The sequence below is a fragment of the Erinaceus europaeus genome, chromosome 14 (assembly GCF_950295315.1).
Source record: "Erinaceus europaeus chromosome 14, mEriEur2.1, whole genome shotgun sequence".
NCBI classification, from domain to species: Eukaryota; Metazoa; Chordata; class Mammalia; order Eulipotyphla; family Erinaceidae; genus Erinaceus; species Erinaceus europaeus.
This window is the reverse complement of record NC_080175.1, coordinates 98,328,633-98,348,920: the sequence shown is the minus strand read 5'-3', so window position 1 is coordinate 98,348,920 and position 20,288 is coordinate 98,328,633. Positions and strand designations below refer to the sequence as shown.

The 20,288-nt window shown below is 39.5% G+C and overlaps 1 protein-coding gene across 1 annotated transcript in view; it reads left to right on the top strand.

Moving 5' to 3' along the window:
* Nucleotides 1-20,288, top strand: part of LOC132532701 (basic proline-rich protein-like) — a gene marked incomplete at its 5' end in the record, with an annotated part of 82,303 nt that overhangs the window by 28,587 nt on the left and 33,428 nt on the right. The gene's annotated exons all lie outside the window — the stretch shown is intronic.

The window sequence follows — 20,288 nt, the reverse complement described above, 5'->3', positions numbered from 1 at the left end:
ATTCCTACTGGGATGGTGAAATCCTTGTTGAGCTCTCGCTGTTACACCTTGAGTACTGAAATATGTTTATAAAATAAGATTTAAAAGTAAATATACTTCAGATATTAGGTGGATATGGAAATATAAAATACAGCTCTAGCAAGCATGAGGAGTGTGAGAGGGAATTCTGAAAGTAACATAATAAGAGTTGCAGAGAAGACTTCTACAAACAGGGCATATTGAATAAGTTGAATCAAATGTTAATAAAAATAAGTCTATATAAGCATTAAGGGAACTATAATTATATTGTTAGCCTACATAGAAAACCAAAATAAGGTAACAAGTATTATATTAGTAGATAATATAATACTATAAAATGTATATAAACTAAGTATTATGGAAAGTAAAATAATTTAATATAAAGATGATCCTAAAATAATCACTAATAATTAGAAGTTGGTATTTGTAAGGAATCCAGTTTTTGAAGTTAATATTGTGCTATGTTCTAGACCCACCAGAGCTTAACAGACATAAACATTTCCTTTGCTTTTGCTTATTAAAAAATTATAGATCATTTCTTTATTAATGTTATTTATAATCATGCATATATACTTACTAATGAGCTATTTATATCTTTTATTTTTGCCCCAAATTCACTAACTCTTTTTATTATTATTATTATTTAAAAATTATATTTATTTATTTATTTGGATAGAGGCAGCCAGAAATTGAGAGGGAAGGGGGTGATAGAGAGGGAGAGAGACAGAGAGACACCTGCAGCCCTGCTTCACCACTTGTGAAGCTTTCCCTCTGCAGGTGGAGGCTGGGGGCTCGAACCCAGATCCTTGCGCTCTGTAATATGTACACTCAACCAAGTGCACCTCCACCCGGCCCCTGTGATCCTAAGTCTTAAAATCTTTGCTAATGTGTTGCTGTGTGATTAAGGCACAGTGTTTTCCATAATATCTTCTGTGCTCATTGAGGATGTAAAGTATATTATTTATTTACATGAGGTAACCGGTCTCTTTAAAGTTCTAATTCTTTTCTGGTGGCTCTGTTGGATTTTCTTTTTCTTTTTTTCTTTTTTTTAAAGATTGTTTTAATTGTTGTAGTTATTATTGTTGTCGTTGTTGTTGGATAGGACAGAGAGACATGGAGAGAGGAGGGGAAGACAGAGAGGGGGAGAGAAAGACAGACACCTGCAGACCTGTTTCACCGCCTGGGAAGCGACTCCCCTGAAGGTGGGGAGCCAGGGGCTCGAACCAGGAACCTTATGCCGGTCCTTGTACTTCGCGCCACATGCGCTTAACCTTCTGTGCTACCACCCGACCCCTGGCTCTGTCGGCTTTTCTAGCTAAATGAATTTATCCTCTACAAAAAATGAGAGTGCTTATTGTCCAAACTTTAGAACTCCTGTGAATTTTCGTTTCTTAGAGAATTATACAAATACAAGCTCTACCAATTACAAATTGTATCAATTAGGATGTTATCAAGAGACAGAAACCACAAAATAATTTGAAGGATGGACAGCTATGATAACTACTACTACTAATAATAATTAAGAGCAACAGGGTTGGAACTAAAGGGATATAGTACTGTAAGGATCAGAGAAATTGCAGGTATAAGAAGGCCACTGGGGCTGCTTGCTGGCACACCCAGCTTGGCTTACACATTTCCATATGCAAGAACTAGGGTTGGAGACCCTGCACCCCACCCGCAGGAGGGAAGCTTCATGAGCCAAGAAGCAGGTCTGTGTGTTTCTCTTTTTCCCTCTCCCTCTCTATCTACCCCTCCACTCTCAATTTCTCTGTCCTATTAAATGAAATAGGAAAAAAAAAAAAAAAGAATGGGAAGGGGGAGTAGCCACCAGGATCAGTAGATTCAGAGTGCTATTATGGAGCCCTAATGATTATCCTGGTGGCAATTAAAAAATAATAAAGATACATTTTAAAAAGAAGAGAAACAAACATTACCTCATTGAGAAAGAAAGATCTACAGAAGGGAAAATCTAGACGACTTCTCCCACCCCAGCTGATCCCCATATAGTATAGTTTTGGATTACTGGGTGACAGACAGGAAAGTCACCCAAGGAACTTCCGGGATGGTCTCACTGAAAATCACTCACAGCAAGTTGCCTTATTGAAACACTTACTGGAAAGCTACTCTCCCGGAATGCTGAGGGGAAGCTACTTTAAATTGCTACACTGTAGAAATCTTCACCAATCTGCTTCGACGGCTAAGTCTTCCATGGAGAGGTACTCGAGGACCAAGAAGGAACCTGGAGAAAGCATTCAAGGTAGATGTCTTGCTATCAATGTTTCACCAAAAAGTCTACCAAAAAGGTACCGAGATTTATTCATGGGGGAATTCCACCTGCTGAGGGCTTGTGGGTCTTCATGACCCTGAGCAGTAAGAGGCACATATGTTGTGAGGTCCTGCTAAGTAGGGGCAGCATTGCTTATGTGCAGAAGCCCTCGGAGGAGAGCACATCAGAACCAGGGGGAGACACCTCTTATTTCATGTGCTTTCAGTAACTTGTCCTGATGAAACTTAATGCCATGTAATCTGCAAGGGAAAAACACTTACCTGAAATGTTCCTGACTAAGCCTGTAGGTTGAAAGGCTCTTACAAAGACCCTTGGAATATGACTGTATCTGAAGATAGGACCTTCAGAGAGGTGGTTGAAGTTAAAAAAGAGAGGTCGTTTGAAAGAATCTCTAGCCAACATTCCAGTTCCAGTTCTAATGTGCTTAAAAGAAAAGCAGTTTTGACACAGGCATGTGTGGAGGGAAGGGCACCTGCAAGCAAAGAGAAGGCCAGAAGGTGGTGATAGAGAAGATGTGCTGACATGTGCAAGGACCCAGGTTCTAATCTCACACCTGCAGCATCCACTTGCAAGAGGACAGCTTGAGGAGGGCTGAAACAGTGCCAAAGATATCCATGTTTCTCTCTCCTTCTGTATCCCCCTTCTCCTCTCTCTCTCTTTCTAAATATATATATCTCTGTCTGCTTGTTCTATTGAAAAATAGCTAGTAGGAGCAGTGGAGTCACCATACAGGCAGAAGTCCCAGCAATAATCCTGGTGGGAGGGAAGGGGAGAGGAAGGGAGGGAGGGAGGGGGAGAGAGAGAGAGAGAGAATGAAATCAACCTTGCCGATTGACCACTGACCTCAAGTTTATGACCTCCAGAATTACAAGAAAAATAAATGTCTGGTGCTTAAGCAACAGTCTGTGGTGCGATATTATGTATGGCAAGTCCTAGAAAACTAATACACTCCTGGTTGGGCGCACATGTTAAAATGCATAAGGACCAGGGTTCGAGCCCCCTGTCCCCACCTGCAGGGGGAAAGTTTTACGGGTAGTGAAACAGGCTGCAGGCGTCTCTCTCTTTCTTCCTCTCTATCATCTTCTTACCTCTAGTTTTCTGGCTGTCTCTAACCAATAAATAAATAAAGATAATTTAAAAAATAAGCCTCTATGGCAAAAGAAAAAAGTTCTAAAAAAAAAAAGAGAAAAGAAAAAGAAAACTAACAGTAGCAGGCAGTAAAGATAACTGCCACACTAGTTTATAAGCTTGAATAGTTTTTAAAAATTCTCTGAACCTGCTATCTTATCTTAACAAATGTCTTTGCCAAAACTGAAGGCTCTTTTCAGATTCTTAAGAGTCACTTTCATTTTCTCTGATAATCAGCCACTTAGACAAAGATTCCCTTATTCACAGAAGTCATTTTGGGTAGATGCTAAGGTTTGGAATGAATAAAATAAAGTACTATTTTGGCACTGGCAGGTCCTATAACCTCAGTTAAGTTAATTAGCTCTCAGAATCTTGCTGTGCTTGGATGGAAAATGTGGCTTATAAGACTTGCCTCGTAGTTGTGTTTGTAAGGATGAAAGGAGAGACTATAGATGAAATACTTAATCTTGTACTTGGTCCACCAATGAAACTGGGTAAGTTGAAGAATATTATCTTTGTGACTCTGTTATCTAACAGAACGAATCTCGCATAGTCTGTGAAACGTGTTTTTGTTGCACTGAAGCAGACTGATCTTTATTAGAAATGCAGGCAGAACAACGTGCAGTGTGTGTGTGTGTGTGTGTGTGTGTGTGTGTGTGTGTGCTCACAGGCACACTCAAGCACACACATGTCAGGGGGAGATAGTGGTGGGGTGTAGCACGTTGCATTGCAGTGCTTAATTCCATTCAAATCATAAAATGTCCCTAATGATTTGTATTGTGAATAAGCTGCAAATCATCTCAGGAGAATGCTACAATCTAGTGTATATAATAGATTCCACTGACTAACAAGGAAAGAAAAACAAAACGTGAATGACCACAGAATGATTTTAAAAAGCTTATCCTTAAGAATAAATAGTGGAAATGATTATTTTAAATGTTTAAGGAAGAACTAGCACCCCAAGCCAGGAACTTCATCAAGCCCGAATGTGCTTGCAGAAAGTCCCTAATTAAATCCTGGTGAAATGTGACAGATAAAAAATAAAATCTGATTTTAATGATGGTCAGTTTCATATCTTTTTCCTGGTGCAGTGTTATTTGGTCTACTACACTGTGCCGTAATTTAGAATCTTTCTGTTTTAAGATGCGATGACAGGAATCAATAGGTTTATTTTTAATCATACATTGAAAACATGGTTGTCAACTCTTGAATACAGTGATTGTTTCAAACTGAACATGTGTGTTCGTGTTGAGGCATGAACAAACATTGGGCTTTTCAGCACCAGAGCAGGAAGAGAAAACATACAATTAATATATGAGATTTCTACAGCTAAGTGAGCAAATGGATATTTCTAAAATAATAAAAAAGTGTGAGTACTAAGCTTTTTTCTCAGGACACACACACACACACACACACACACACACACAAACACATACCTTGTAAAATTTACTTAATATCTCCTTAACCACTCTTAGCCGCCAAAAGTGATTCTGTTTACATTAGAAAAAAATGAGCCAATTAGAAAGGCCGTTACATTGTGTCTGCAGTTCTCACTCTCAGTATGTGGGTCTGATTTATAAGGAGAGGGGGAAAAAATCAATAATCCTTTTAAGTTGCCTGGGATTCTCAGTGGAAAATGCTTTAGCCCACTATCCTGGAGTGACTTAGTGTCACCATGAGCTATTATTATACAATGCTGTTTCATCAGGGATCCCAACTCACCTCCACAAGCTTTGCATTGTTGAATCTGACTGGTTAAGAAAATAAATGCCATCACTATTTTCTGCAAGTTTAATTCTTTTACTCATCAGTTGTTTATCGACATCTTCTTGAAAGTTCATTTAACTCTTATATAAGTTGCCTGGAAGGTTGAAGTAGCTTCTGAAACATAGTTTCAGTGGTCTAGAACTGAGAATTGCAGCTTTTAATATGGTGATGTTCAGCTGATACTGACTATGTAGTAACTATATATAGACATCCAATACCAGGTGAAACAGCTGGTAAGAAAAAAAGTAAGCAGTTCTTGTTTTTAAGGTGCTTTAATTAACCAAGGAGAATGAATTAAGAATAGAAACATTCGGGAGTCAGGCGGTAGAGCAGCGGGTTAAGCGCACGTGGTGTGGAGCACAAAGACCAGCATAAGGATCCCGATTTGAGTCCCCGGCCCCCCACCTGCAGGGGAGTCGCTTCACAGGTGGTGAAGCAGGTCTGCAGGTGTCTTGTCTTTCTCTCCCCCTCTCTGTCTTCCCCTCCTCTCTCCATTTCTCTCTGTCCTATCCAACAACGACGACAACAATAACAACAACAGTAATAACTACAGCAATAAAACAAGGGCAACAAAAGGAAATAAATAAATAAATATTTTTAAAAAAAGAATAGAAACATTCACAATATGAAGTTATATAGAGATGCCACGTGAAGAAAGGAAAAAGGAAAAAAAATTATTCAAGGTTCAGTGGAGCTCTGTCTCATACACATCGACTTAGGGAGAAAACAAAAGTTTTATGGACCTTGTCAAATAGATGGAAAATTGCAGTGAAGAAGCAGGGGAAGGGCCATGTGTGAGCAAGTGAATTCCTGAGTAACAGTGACATTTGAGATAAAAGAACAAAGCTTTCTCAACTTAGATCCCAGGCAGTGAAGCAGGTGAATTTGGGAAGCAGTAAGAATCCAGGTTGCAAAGGGTTTTAAATATTATGCCTTCTTGAGAAAATGAGTAACATGATCAAGGCACAAGTCCAGAAAGGAGACTGCTTTGGTAATAGACCAAAAAAGAGCATTCTGGCCAGTAGGTATTGAAAAGCTAGGACAAGTCAAATACAGTGTCAAGTGCTCCTGACTTGACTTCAAATGCTTGAAACTATATACAGTAAGGATGCCATATATTGATTAAAGATGTAGCAAGACGCTACACCTTTAATCAATTTTTATTTCAATATTATTTATTTATTTATTTTGAGTAGCGACAAAGAGAAAATGAGATGGGAGGGGAGAATAGAAACCCTAACCCTAACCCTAACCCTAACCCTAACCCCAACCCTAACCCTAACCCTAACCCTTTCTATTTCTGCCTTGATTTACTTAATTCTACAAGCTGATGAATATTACTCAACATCTTAAGCCATATCACATCTTCTGAAACATCTATGAATAAATTGGTATGAAATATAAAACTTCTGGGTTGTTATTAAAATTAAGTTGAATGGTCCGGCAGGTGGTACAGTGGATATAGCACTGGACTCTCAGGCATGAGGCTTGGAGTTCAGTTTCCAGCATCGCATGTGCCAGAGTGATGCTCTGATTTCTTCTTTCTTTCTATTTATCTCTCTCTCTCTAAGTAAAAACATCTTTCAAAACAAATTAAACCTTATCATTATGGTCTACAATTTTACTTTTTAGACGGAAGGTAAATTTAAATGAATTATTATTATTATTTAAATTATATTTATGTATTGGACAGAGACAGCCAGAAATCGAAAAGGAAGGGGTGATGGAGAGAGAGACAGAGAGAGACTGAAAGGGAGACACCTGCAGCCTCTCTTAATCACCCGTTAAGCTTTCCCCCTGCATTTGGGGACTGGGGCTTGAACCTGGGCCCTTGCACACTGTAATATGTATGCTCAACCAGGTGAGCCACCACCCAGCCCCAAATTATTATTTTTAATTTTTTTAAAATTTATTTTAATGAGAGATACAGAGAGCAAGACACAGAAAGACCAGAACACAGCTCAGTTCTGGCTTTTGGTGGTTCTGGGGATTGAACCTAGGACCTTGGAGCTTCAGGCATGAAACACTTTTGCAAAAACATTATGCTATCTCCCCAGGTTGGAATTAAAAAAAAAAACTATAAAGAAGTTCTATAATACTTATTTGAAAGGTACTTACTTTTTTGTCTCTAAAGTTAATGTTACCATTCCCCAGTGATAAAAACTTCTTCTTGTAATTTCTACACAGCCCATCTCTTGATCATAGTATATCACTTTGCAGATTCTTTATAATTCTTCTCCCTCAGATTTTAGGTTCCATAGGCACTTACTGCGCTCCATAATCTGTGAACGTGATCATCTGAGTAATCTTAGTCTACTGCGTAAGCACACTAGAAGTGCTTCATTAACATATATAATTCAGTTTAATCTCCTCGGCAAAAATTAGGTGACATGAATTGATTTTCTATCCCATTAATAGGCTTTCTGTATAATTGGACAAATGGGATAAATGTAGGAGGCAAGGACATGTCTTTCTAGATGGTTCTGGTGAAAGATTTGATGCACATCATGGAGAATTTCTCTAATGTATACATAGTAATCAACATTGTTCTGTTTTTAATTACAGTTTTCAGAAAAATGCAGCAAAATGTAATTTGGATGCATTAAAAATATGCACCAAGACATGTGTTTTGAAAGAACTCATATCAACGAAACCACATTAGGTCTATTAGCATGCACGCTTGGTGGGGGTGGGGAGCACGTGTGTGGACTAGGGGACGAGAGCAGCTAGTGTGGGTTCACGGGGGACCGGTGCTGACGCTGTGCCACAGAATACATTCTATGGTCAGTCAGGCTTCCGTACTGGAGTCTTTTCAAAGCTAATGAAAACATGAATTCCTGACAAACTTTCAAAGAAAAGGGCCTGTACAAATAAGTAAATAAATAAAATAACACTAGTATAGCCACAGGTCCTTTGGAATATAACTAAAATATGCCTACTAGCTAGCTACAAAATGGAGGACCCCCCCCACACACACACACACACACACACACTCTTCATCTGCACTGTTCCAGCCTTTAGGTCCATGATTAGTCAACAATTTGTTTGGCTTTGTATCTTAACTCTCTCTTCAGCCACCAGGTTCCAGATGCTAACAGGATGCCGACCAGACTTCCCTGGGCAGACGACCCCACCAATGTGTCCTGGAGCCCCGCTTCCCCAGAGCCCTGCCCCACTAGGGAAAGAGAGAGACAGGCTGGGAGTATGGATCCACCTGTCAACACCCATGTTCAGCGGGGAAGCAATGACAGAAGCCAGACCTTCCACCTTCTGCATCCACAATGACCCTGGGTCCATACTCCCAGAGGGATAGAGAATGGGAAAGCTATCAGGGGAGGGGATGGGATACGGAGATCTGGTGGTGGGAATTGTGTGAAGTTGTACCCCTCTTATTCTATAGTTTAGTCAGTGTTTCCTTTTTATAAATAAAAAATTAAATAAAAAAAAAGAAAAGGGCCTATAAACTTAAATGGAGGAAATTCTCCTTTATCAAAAGATGGCATTAGAAATACAATGTTAAGTGACACTGGGATAAACAAGAAATGACACCATAGAGGGTTGAGCGTGAAAAACTACTCCTTGGTAGTTTCCATAGACTAGTAAACTCCTTGAGTTCTCTGATTTACTTCCTACTACGGCTCTGTTCCTGGTGGGCGGCTGGGTCCAGGAAGAGAAGAAAGACTTGAGTTAGACCACATCTGCAGCCTTGGGAGAATTGCCTTCGCTTCCAGGGGAGGGAACGGTGCAGAGCTGTACCCCTATCATCTTGTAATTTTATAAATCAATATTAAATGACTAAGAATTTTTAAATGGACTTGCTGGATTTACTTTCCACACTTCCATCACTAACCTAACGGTAATAGAGCCCTAATGCTCTTTTTTTTTTCTCGTTGTGGTTATTAATATTGTTATTATTGACGCCGTTGTTGTTGGATGGGACAGAGAGAAATTGAGAGAGGAGGGTAAGACATAAAGGGGAAGAGAAAGACAGACACCTGCAGACCTGCTTGACGACTAGTGAAGCAACACCCCATGTAGGTGGGGAGCTGGGGGCTCAAAGTGGGATTCTTACACCAGTCCTGGCACTTCGTGCCATGTGTGTTTAACCCGCTGTGCTGCTGCCTGACCCTTCTCTGTTTTTTAACTTGATGTCTCTATATGTAAAATAACCTCCTTACTGTATTGTGTGAAAGAAAAATACATGAGTAAAATACTCATGTGTCTAGCCAAGCGCTGCCGTGGTAATCACACTCTCAATGGCGGTTTCTTTTTTTAAAATTTATTTTTTATTTAGGAAAGGATAAATTAACAAAACCATAGGGTAGGAGGGGTACAACTCCACACAATTCCCACCACCCAATCTCCATATCCCATCCCCTCCCCTGATAGCTTTCCCATTCTCTATCCCTCTGGGAGCATGGACCCAGGGTCCTTGTGGGTTGCAGAAGGTGGAAGGTCTGGCTTCTGTCATTGCTTCTCTGCTGAACACGGGCGTGGACTGGTCGGTCCATACTCCCAGTCTGCCTCTCTCTTTCCCTAGTAGGGTGGGTCTCTGAGGAAGCTGAGCTCCAGGGCACGTTGGTGGAGTCTTCAGTCCAGGGAAGCCTGGCCGGCATCCTGATGACATCTGGAACCTGGTGGCTGAAACATACAAAGCCAAACAAATTGTTGAGCAATCATGGACCCAAAGGTTGGAATAGTGGAGAGGAAGTGTTGGGGGGGGGGTGCTCACTGCAAACTCCAGTGTACTACTGCTTTCAGGTATATATTTTGCAGTAGTTTACAGATACGTGTGAACATATGCTCTCTCTCACAGAACCTGGTGTATATCTAGGTTTTGGGACTTTGTTAGAAAGTGATCCACCTGGGATGGAATTAGAGAATGCTATGAAAGGAAAAGTCTCACCCGAGTAATGAAGCTGAAGGGTTGTCATTCCACACGTGAAGTCTCTGGACACAGTCTGAGCTGAAGCATGTTGAGGTGGCAATTGTTGCGTTGATTAGGTTGTGATCGGCAGATGCAATATTATTTGATATGGATTGGGAGAAGCATGAGGGAAAGTGGGCCCTAAGGTTCCAGGACTGGGAGAAATATAGGCTCTATAGTGGAGATGTGAGGTCCCTGCTGTCTTATGGTTCAAAAAGACAATGGATAGTTAATGTTATTATCACATTATTTGGTAATTGGGTTAACTTTGAAAAGTCCTTTTGTTAGGGTTTGCTGTCTAGTACCCAGTATCTTGTATGTAGCTGTGCCATCAATGGCAGTTTCTATGTGCTTTGTTTTTCTCTGACACTTTTATTCGTACATTCATACAGCAGACAGGGCTCTGTTCTGGCTCCTACGCTATTTAATATTTACATCAATGACCTCCCAGAAACTTCTTCAAGGAAGTTTATCTACACCGATGACATCTGCTGTGCAACTCAGGCATCCAAGTTCGACATCCTCTAGGAAACACTCACGAAAGACATGTCTCTGATATCTGATGACTATAAAAAATAGTGACTAATCCCTAGCACTGCAAAAACGGTATCATCTGTTTCCCATCTACACCATGCCTCGGCCTCGCGTGAGCTTCATGTGCAGCTTGGCGATACGAGAATCCGGCATGAAGCCCAGCCAGTCTATCTTGACTTTACTCTCGATCGCACCCTGTCATTTCACGAACATCTCATAAAAACTGCAGCAAAGGTGGGTGCGAGGAATCACATCATTGCAAGACTGGCCAGCTCCTCATGGGGCGCGAGCGCTTCCACACTGCGATCATCCTCTCTGGCATTATGCTATTCCACTGCAGAATACTGTGCCCCAGGATGGTTCCGTAGCCCCCATGTCCACTTGGTTGATTCCAAATTATATTCCTCCATGAGGATCATTTCTGGAACCATCCGTTCCACCCCGGTTCCATGGCTGCCAGTTCTTAGCAACATCGCCCCGCCAGATGTTCGTCGGGATGCGGCATCATCTAATTTCATTTCCCACGTCTACGCTCCACCGGACCTGCCAATATACGCGGAGATCTTCGCCCACCCTGTCCAACGCTTGACGTCTCGTCACCCAATCTGGTCCCCTACGCCTACACTGAACTTCTCTGTTCCAGTCTCTTGGAAACAGAGCTGGCAGTCAGCCGAGGTCAAGAACAAACCCCTCATCACAGACCCCTGCGAGCGCCAACCCGGCTTTGACCTGGCACGTTATGATCGGGCCCTCCTCAATCGCTATCGAACAGGCCATGGCCGGTGCGCCGCTATGTTCCATCGCTGGGGAGCCAGAGACGACCCGAACTGCCCCTGTGTCTCCAGACAGACTATGACCCACATAGTCAACGACTGCCACCTCTCCAGATTCAAAGGAGGTCTCGAAACTTTACATCAGGCTCAACCTGACGCTGTTGACTGGCTACGGAAGAAGGGCAAATGCTAGAAGAAGAAGAAGAACAACAGACATTGAATAAGACACTATTGTGGATTATTCACTGGATAGAGAAACTGGAGCCATATCTATGCCTCTGAAAATTTTCTGATGTAATTAATGTTAAATAAAAGATACATAGTATAGATTGGGAAATGAGAGGAGCATACACTGAATTGTAGAGAAATGGGAGAGGAGTAAGAATCTGATGAAACTTAAAAAAAACGACTTTAAAGTTATTTACTATTGGATAGAGACAGAGAGAAATTGAGAAGGGAGGGGAAGATAGAGTGATAGAAACAGAGACAAAGCGGGAAAGAAATGACATCAGTGAAGATTCCTTCAGTGTGAGTGGGTCACTCCGGTGGCAGAGTAGCTCACCGTCTAAGTGAGATGTTTACCTTCCGAGAGAATGGGTCTGTGCTGAAGTCTTTCTGGTCTCCAGGCCAGCGTGCATCAGTTCAGAACTTGCTTCAAGGCCAGGAGAAACAATGCCTCTCCTCAGTGTGTGTGTTACACGGACTGCAAAAAAAGTGGGCAAGGCTCCAAAGCAAAGTTTGGATTAAAGGCTGTTTATGTTCAGAAGCGTTAAGGGGGCAAAGGACATGACATATCCACCTTCACGCCATGTGGATTCACATGTTCATGACTTTCTGCTGAGCTGGGCAACCATCATAGTGAGGAGTCACCTTTTCAGCACTTTCTCTGGCAACCTAAAATTTACTATTACTCAGTGTGAATGTCAGTGGAGTCCCAAATTAGATAGACTTTCATCCTCCGCGTGTCTTCAATGTTAATGGCTTAGTTCATGGGAAGTGGTCAGTTTTTAGTTAACTGAGTGAGATACATGACAGAGCCGGTTAATGGATATAACAGAAGAGATTAAATTGAAAAATCTTTCTTAAATTTGAAGATATCTTTGTTTCTTGAAACTGGGTTTGCAAGAGAACACAGATGTTACTTGAAATTTTTTGTGGCTTTACAAGAAAATATGTGTTGATGACATTAGCTAGCTTAATTAGAGGACATTAAGAATACCACCCTGTGAGAATATATGTATATGTATATATATATATAATTTAAAATTTTATTTTCTAGGGCAGAGAGAAATTGAGAGGTAAGAGGAGATAGAAAGGAAGGGAGAGGCAGTCGGGCAGTAGCTCAGCGGGTTGCATTTCACACATGGTGTGAAATGCAAGGACCAGCGTAAGGATCCCAGTTTGAGCCCCCGGATCCCCACTTCACAGGTGGTGAAGCAGGTCTGCAGGTGTCCATCTTTCTCTTCCCCTCTGTCTTCCCCTCCTCTCTCCAACCTGTCTAACAATAAGGACATCAGTAACAACAATAATAAAACAAGGGCAACAAAAGGGAATAAATAAATAAACATTTAAAAAGAGGAAGAGAAGAGGAGAGACTCTTGAAGCACTGCTCCACCATTTGTGAATCTTCCTCCCTGCAGGTTGGAGACTGAGGGCTTGAACCCAGATCCTTGTGCATGGTAGCATATGTACCCAACCTGGTGTCCCAGGCCTTGTATGTATGTTTAAGGCAGACTTTAAAAGTTCACACTGTCTGGAATGTCTAGGTTATCTAACCAATGCCTGTGAAGTCTTCAAAAAAAAAAAATTTGTGTTCACATGCTTTTTTAAATGTTTTATTAAGTGTATTCCTTGTAGGTACATGGGTTCAGCTTTTGTCCTTGTGATTACAAATATTTCATCAGTCTCACATTTGGTTTTAGATTTTGTGATAGCAAAGAGTGAATACCTAAAAATGTCATTTCTTCCATCTCCCATTCCTATCACTCCAATCGTCTTTTGTTTATAGAATAATAGCATTAGTCTATTTAAGTGATATAGACATGTTTACCATTTTAACTTACTGTTGGCATCTTAATATACATTATAAATAAACAGAACATTCCAGGTACAAGATAGAACATAAAGTCTCCTCAAATGTTTTCAAAATTGAAAAACCTATTACTCAGTTGAAATATATACAGATAGTATTTCTTTCTTTTTTAAAATTTCTTTGTTGGGGAATTAATGTTTTACATTTGAGAGTAAATACAATAGTTTGTACATGCATAACATTTCCCAGTTTTCCATATAACAGTACAACCCCCACTAGGTCCTCTGTCATACAGATAGTATTTCTAAGCTAAAACATTTCAATGATTTAATGATGACACTAGAATTTTATTGTCATGTAATAATAGACAACTTCCAGTAAATGAAGGAAGGAAACAACATTTATAACATTAGACTATTTAAAAAATTAGTTACTTATAATTAGAATGTCAATTAAAACATGCAGTTTTCAAGAAAAAGCCTTGTTAATTTTTCACATGTTCTGAGAAAGAATTTTGAACAGAATGTCCAACCAAAACACATTTGTTTCTCACTAATTAGAACTCAAAACAATAGACTCTAAATAAGTGAGTTAAGAACATAATTCCTTCTGGTTTTGAGTGTATAGAGGCTCGAAATTTAATCAAGTGTTTTGCAAAATTATTGCTATAAACTACTTGATATTTTTCAGCACTGAAGATAAAAGAATTTGAGATTTACCAGAACTGTGGCTCCTGGCTATAAAGCAGCACAAAGAAACAGAATAGAAAAGATTTTCCAGAATTATATTCTGCTCTATACAAATTCATTATTGATATTATTAAAAAATATTCTGTGTAAGGGACATTTGCTTTTACAAAGGCATTCAGGATCAGAAATTCATATTGACAAATCCCCTGCAATCTTACTGCTTAGGGATTTTAGAGTTTTACACAACTTTTAGTATACTTTAAAAATAAATCCCCAGAATGGTGAAGCTTTATCAAAGCCGAGAGCTGGTAAAGAAAATATAAAATATCTTCCAAGAATAAGTGTCATGTCTTCATTCACAACAAGACAAACATGGAGATTTTGTGTGTGTTGACACACACACATCAGTGATATCTTCACAGATGAAATCTATCCAAAATTGCCCAAGGTAGCTAGTTTTTTTTTTTTTCTTTTCCCTCCAGGGTTATTGCTGGGCTCGGTGCCTGCACCATGAATCCACCGCTCCTGGAGGCCATTTTTCCCCCTTTTTGTTGCCCTAGTTGTTGCAGCTTCATTGTTGACGTTGCTTTGTTGTTGGATAGGATAGAGAGAAATGGAGAGAGGAGGGGAAGACAGAGAGAGAGGAGAGAAAGACAGACACCTGCAGACCTGCTTCACCGCCTGTGAAGCGACTCCCCTGCAGGTGGAGAGCCGGGGGCTCGAACCGGGATCCTTATGTCGGTCCCTGCGCTTTGCGCCACGTGCGTTTAACCCACTGCGCCACGGAGATAGTCTATGTAACATACTGGAAATGTTCAAATACTTTGTTAAAAGTTTTTCTGATGCTGTAACAAACAGAACCTCAGAATCACACACTGTAGTTTTCAGTAAAACATAAAGATTCCTCAGAAAGTGCAATGACTGTACTTGTCCTCTAAAGTAACAAAACCATGCAGTATATCCTATCAGTGCAGTAAAGGTCTACTTGCTAGTCTTTTTGTAGGACATGATATACATGAAGAAAGCTGAGCTACACAGCACGCTAAGATGGCTTTGCTGTCTCAAAATCTAATTACACTGCTCTATTGACGTATTTCTAGATCCACAATTTAAGGGTAGAATTTTCTCAAGGGATGTCATGAAATTGTCTGTTCATCATGCTTATTTAAAAGTATCAGAGATAAAAGTACATGAGAGCTATATATTTTGAAAAAAATAATATATGTGCATATGTATTTGTGAAATGCAAGATATACATTTGTCTATTATCTATCTATCTATCTATCTATCTATCTATCTATCTACCTCGTCTTTTAGTCTACTTAATTTATCATGCCATCTGTCCACTTCAGTGGCCTTAATGTAGTCACAGACTTCAGAATGGTTGCTACAGTTGTTTAGGGATATCACATTTATTGTGACATTACCCTTCAATTCTCAACTCTTGCCCCATTCCTAGACAACAGCTAACTTATTCCCTGTGTATATAATAAGTTTGCCTAGTTTGGACATGTAATATTAATGGATCGTATAAGTGACTTTTTTCATATAGTGTGATCTTAACAAGGTTTATCTATGTTTATTTATTTTGTAGCATGAATATTTTATTTATCTTTATTTGCTGATAATATTGCATAATATTGCAATGTATGGATACACCGTGTTTTGTTTATTCTCCTTTAGTGTGTGCATTGCGGCTTACGATACCCACCACCAAAGTTTCTGCACCACTGCTCCAGGTTGAACCCTTCCATGCCCCTTCACTCCTGTTCCCACCAGTAACCACAATGGTTTTCACAGAATTTAGAATCCATTTGGTTGTGGTTGTTGTTATTAAGTTTATTAGTTTAGTTACCTATTATCCATGTACGTGGAATACTACTTGGTGGTTGATTTTCACTTCTTTTCTTATTTAGTATAATCACTTGTGGTTTCATCATCATCTTTTTTAAACTATGACATCAATAACAACAACAACAAGGGCAATAAAAGGGAAAATAAATAAATATATATATATATTTTAATTACAATGTCCTTGTCATAGGCTGGTGAAAGCAGAAAATTTCTTTTCAGTCTCAACTTCCTTTAAAAGCTGTCATTTATCATTCCAGAACATCTTTTAAAAAAATTATTATTATTTTTTTATCCAGAGCACTGGCTTATGGTGGTGTGGGGGATTGAACCTGGGACTTTGGAGCCTCAGGCATGAGAGTCTATTTGCATAACCATTATGCTATCTACCCTCCACTAGAACATCTTTTTTTTAAAAAGTTTTTTTTTAAGTTTTATTTATTTATTCATGAGAAATGATAAGAGAGAGAGAGAAAGAACCAGACTTCACTCTGGTACATGTGCTGCCGGGGATTGAACTTGGGACCTCATGCTTGAGAGACCAAAGCCTTATCCACTGCACCACCTAGGGGATCACCCAGAACATCTTTTTAAAGGTATTTCTTCAAGTTCTGTGCCACCTTTAAGAAATTCTATGATGATGGTGTTTGTGGAGTTTGGCACTGGATATTGCATGAATGATTTCACCATATTCAGTTCAATTTCTTCATTTGTTTATTTGTTTTGACACACACACACACACACACACACACACACACACACACACACACACAACAGAGAGAGAGACAGAGAGAGAGAGGCAGAGAAACCACAGCACTGCCACTTTCCTGGACATGTTGATGAGGTTCAAATCTTGACTATGCCTTACCAGGTAAGCTATTTTCCACCCTCAATTTTTTAATTTTATATATATATGGAGAAAGAGAGAGAGAGAGAAGTGAGACCAGAGCACTGCTCAGCTCTGCCTTATGGTGGTGCAGGGGATTGAACCTGGAACATTGGAACCTCAGGCATGAGAGTGTCTTTGCATAACCATTATGATATCTACTCCTGCCCCCAGCCCTTAATTTTTATGAGTTTCTAATGACAGAATTTTTTTCTCAGTGCCCTCTGCATTTATCAGTCTTGCTTTGCCTTTTGTAAATGTCTGTCGTCAACTGAGTTCTCAGGTGGGAAACACTATTTGCCATCACCTTCACAACTGCTTCCTCTTCTGCACACTCCCCCTGTCTCTGTCAACATCAGGATCAAGTGCTGGACTGTGGAATCTATTTTTTGTCAAACATGCTTCCCATTAGCTTTGCTTGTCACATGCTTCCCATTAGCTTTGCTTGTCACAGCAGGTTATCTTGGACTTCTTTTCGCTGACTCTGCCTTTCCCTTCTTGTTCTGTATAATGCACACATCCTATTTCCCAAGCGTTTTAGCAGTTACAGAATTTGAATCACAAAACAATATGAAAAAGCATGTTCAGACCCCAGTGCGTGCTCGGACTTAACCTTGTACAGCAGCTCCCTGTTCTGAGTGTTCACCTTTTGGAATTCCTATAACCTCTCTTCCTCTGCCTATGGACTGACTGTCCTTACCTGATCTGAGATCTGAGACTTTATGGCTCAAATGCCCTTTGAAATCACCCTTAAGACATATATTCTAAAATGGCATTCCTCCTTCTTTCCTTGTGAACTACATTTTTTTTTTTTGTTATAGTACTTAAAGTTGTAAAGCTCATTCTTTGGATTTTAATTATTTGGTTTAACAAAGTTATAGGGAAACAAATTCCAGAGTTGCTGAGAAAAAAATAGGCACAGTTTCTTGATAGACTTTGGAAAGGAATACTATTTTTTTTGTATACTGTCATAAGGGATTTTGGTGGAAAGGACTTATCAAAAAAAAGTCAACATGATAGCATATAGTCAAGAAGATAGAACAAGTCAGCAAATTTTTTTCTTTAAAGACCCAAATAGTAAATATTGTTTATATTTTCAGGTCGTAATGATTTCTGTTGTAACTACTAAATTCTACCAGTAGGATGTGAAAGCAGAGATAATATATGATAAGCAGATGTAGTTGTATTTCAACAATATTTTGATTTATGTTTATATAAGAACAAATGGTAAGTAAGATTTGACCAATGTGTCAACTTGACAAGTTTCTGACCTCTGGACTAGGAAATCTTCTTAAAGATAATAATAAAAAAAGAGGGGCCAGGTGGTGGTGCAATGTGTAAGGACTCCAGTTAGAACCCTCAACCCCCACTTACAAGGGAAAAACTTTGTGAGTGGTGAAACAGGGATGCAGGTGTCTCTCTGTCTCTCTTCCTCTCTATCACTGTTACTTCCTGATTTCTGGCTGTCTGTAAATAAATAAAATTAATAATTAAAAAAACTTCAGCTGATAATAAGAATTCAAACATTGGTGTAACTAATTCCTGATCTTGCTTTGACATCTGAAATAACATTCTATATATATTAGTGACTTCATAATGGTTGAGGGAAGTGAAATAGGAAGTAGGTGAGGAGGGTATCTAGGTCTAAGTAGAGAATATTTGATTGAGTACTTTATGGTGTATTTTATTAGGTCTTTTTCTATCTGCTTGTTTCACCTGCTGAGTCACTGTAGACTATTGCACACTTTTATTTTAAGGTTTATGTTTTTCCCCAGCTTATGGACACATTTGCACATGTGCCTCAGTTTATTAATATACAGAGTCATCAGATGTCATGTAGTTGTTTCCTAGTTATGTATAGACCTAAGATAAATATGGAAGCCTATTTATATAAAAGATCACACAGTTTTACCAGCACCAGCAATTTAACACCTAAATTCAAAGTACTTCATTATTTACTTATGTACAATAAGTAATGGAGTGCTCCCTCTCCCTCCCCCCCCCCCCATATACTATTTGGAGAGAATTCTTTGTAAATCTCTCTATTCCGCATTTCTTGCAAGCAGAGATTTTCAGTTAGTCTCTCTTATTTTTTAAGATTGCCTTTTCCAGGAGGTATGTACAAACAACTCTGGAATAATTTCCTGTATAGCTGAGGGCAGATTTGTCTATTGTCAAGTTTCAAACATATCTCCAGGTCAAAGATTGTGCCGGTTTTCTTGCAGTCTTTTATTAAAAAAAAAAAAAAAAGATTCCTTAGAGTTAATTCTTAGCTGGAACTTTATCAAGTATAATAATGTATCTTGAAGCAAAATTCCTTTCGAGCTATGACCCCATGAAAACTGATAAATTCATTGTTTACAGAGCAGAATAGTATGGCCGCCATTGGATAGACATTCCCCATCCCAAACAGAGAAATTAGGAAGAATTCGGTTATGGTTTCAAGCAAGTCCACAATACTTTTGATTTTGAAACTTGACATAATCATCACTGGGCCTAAGTTTCATCTGTAGATTGCTGGGATCACCATATAATCTCTCTCAGCCTCAGTAACAGCCTCCTCTCAGCGAAACTAAGAAGAGCCATCCACCCGTCTTCTGAGCCAATGCCTTCTATATCCACAGTGGCAACAGCAACTCTGTTGAGTCTTTTATTCTCATTCCTTCTACTGACCTGCTACACTGTGCAGTTTTGTGTGTGTAGGACTCACTGCGATCATTACGCAAGTTCATATGCCATTCCACCCTGTTGATTCACTGTGTCGCCTTTGGAGTCAGCTATTTGACTCATATGTATTTGTAGCTTGACCTACTGCTCTGCTCTATCTAGAATCCCAGAAGTTTGACAACATTGTTTCACTTCATTCCTTTATATTTCCTGTAGTCCTCATTGGCAGTGTTAGTTTCTACCTCTGACTTCTATTGAAATGGCCTATTGGATACAGTCAGAGATGGTTACATGTGACTCAGACAGGAGATAATAGACAAATGTATATCTTGCATTTCACAAATACATATGCACATATATGTGACTCAGACAGGAGCCATACCCATAATCTTTGTAAAACAACTGTTCCATTACATGCTTGGCCCTCTCTGCTCTTTATAGAATATACTTTTTCTCTCTCTGCTTTGTGAATGGGCTGAGAATTTTCCAAGTCTTCAAGTACTGCTTCCTCTTTGTTTAACAATTCCTTCTTCCATTCATGTCTCTCCTCTTGCATTTTACTCTAAACAGTAAGAAGAAATGAGACTGAACCTTCAGCACTTTGCTTATAAATTTCCTTAGGCAAATGTCCAGTCAATGAGTTACACATTTTACCTTCTATGATCCTTATGCTATCTCCTTATCCCTGACATTTCTTATGGCGCAAGCTGATGATCTATTCTAATGTAA